Raw genomic sequence first — 1,903 nt, forward strand, 5'->3', positions numbered from 1 at the left:
AAAAAAGGTCAATACAATTATAAGATGGGTAAATGATCTAAGCAGACACTTTTTTTTTTTTGGAGGTTTTTGTTAGAGGGCGTGAGTGCTTATCAGACAGATGGAGAGAGACAGAGAGACAGAAAGTGAGAAATCACCCCCCAGGGGGGATGGCCATGCCACAATCCCTTCTCTGTTCTCCTCTCAGGATCTTGGGTATGCACGCATTACGCACCCAGCAAGAGTTTAAGCCACCGGGTCCGGGACGCGAACCGTGGTCGACTACATGGGAGTCCAGTGACATAGCCATTACCTTAACTGCTGGTTCCTGAGCAGATACTCTTTAAAGAAGATATATGGGAGCTCTTGGCTGGACTCTGCAGCTGTGGGTCTGTGGCGGGAGCCAATGGGAATCATGGACAGGTCTAAAGAGAATTGCATTCTGGGACCTATTAAAGCTACAGTACCCCTTGGGGATGGTCCAAAATGTGTCCCGGTGGCTCAGCAGTTTCCTTCTCAGAATCCATTACCTCCAAGTAGCCGCCAGGCTCAGCGAGTCCTGTGTCCTTCAAACTCCTCCCAGCGTGTTCCTAGGCTGAAGCTGGTCTCCAATCATAAACCTGTTCAGAATCTCAATCAAAAGCAGAAGCAATTACCAGCAACCAGTGTTCCCCGTCCTGTCTCCAAGCCACCTAGCAACACACCAAAGAGCGAGCAGCCCCAGCCATCAAAACCTGGAAATAATGCCGAAAAGGAAGTGGAATCGAAACAGAAAAATGAAGACTCAAAAAAGAGGCAGTGGTCTTTGGAAAATTTTGAAATCGGCCGTCCGCTTGGTAAAGGAAAGTTTGGTAATGTCTATTTGGCAAGAGAAAGACAAAGCAAGTTTATCCTGGCTCTGAAGGTGTTGTTCAAGGCCCAGCTGGAGAAAGCCGGGGTGGAGCACCAGCTCCAGAGGGAGGTGGAAATACAGTCCCACCTTCGGCATCCTAATATCCTTAGGCTCTATGGTTATTTCCACGATGCCACCAGAGTTCACCTGATTCTGAAATATGCACCACTCGGGACGGTCTATAGAGAACTACAGAAACACTCCAAGTTTGACGAGCAGAGAACTGCGATTTATATCACAGAGTTGGCAAATGCCCTGTCTTACTGTCATTCAAAGAGAGTTATTCATAGAGACAGTAAGCCAGAGAACCTGCTTCTGGGATCGACAGGAGAACTTAAGATCACAGATTTTGGATGGTCAGTGCACGCGCCATCTTCCAGGAGAAGCACCCTCTGTGGCACCCTGGACTACCTGCCCCCTGAGATGATTGAAGGCCGGATGCATGATGAGAAGATGGATCTCTGGAGTCTTGGAGTCCTTTGCTATGAATTTCCGGTTGGAAAGCCTCCTTTTGAGACAAACACATACCAGGAGACCTACAAGAGAATATCAAGGGTTGAGTATACCTTCCCTGATTTTGTCAATTACGCCAACTGCTGGTCCCCATTTCCAGACTCTTAAGGCACAATCCCAGCCAGAGGCCAACTCTCAGAGAAGTTCTCGAACACCCCTGGATCACAGCCAATTCATCAAAACCAAATTGCCAAAAAGGCAAAGAATCAACCAGCAAACAGTCTTAATTAGGAATCATGCCTGGGAGGAATCCCGGAGCCAGGGCTGCTGTGTAATCTGTCAGGAACACGCTACCGAGATCCGTTTTGCTGTTGACCACGGGCCTTTCATCTAGAGCGCGCCTCGCAGTGGGGCTCGTCTTACTGGGCAGGCTGCATCTCTTCCTCCCTCCTTGGAGCTCCATGTCGATGAACAGGACACTGAAGGGAAACTGGCGTCTTGATGGGGAGGCCAGGTTTGACTGTAGCTGCCTCCACAGCCTGTGCCAGGCAAGGGGACATTGCTGGAGACAAGCCTGGC

The 1,903-nt window shown here is 49.4% G+C and overlaps 1 pseudogene; it reads left to right on the top strand.

Moving 5' to 3' along the window:
• The first annotated feature begins 394 nt into the window (after positions 1–394).
• Positions 395–1,730, top strand: LOC102470823 (aurora kinase A pseudogene; annotated as a pseudogene).
• The last annotated feature ends 173 nt before the right edge of the window (positions 1,731–1,903 follow it).

The sequence above is a fragment of the Tupaia chinensis genome, unplaced genomic scaffold (genome assembly GCF_000334495.1).
Source record: "Tupaia chinensis unplaced genomic scaffold, TupChi_1.0 Scaffold143719_1, whole genome shotgun sequence".
In the NCBI taxonomy this organism is placed as follows: Eukaryota; Metazoa; Chordata; class Mammalia; order Scandentia; family Tupaiidae; genus Tupaia; species Tupaia belangeri.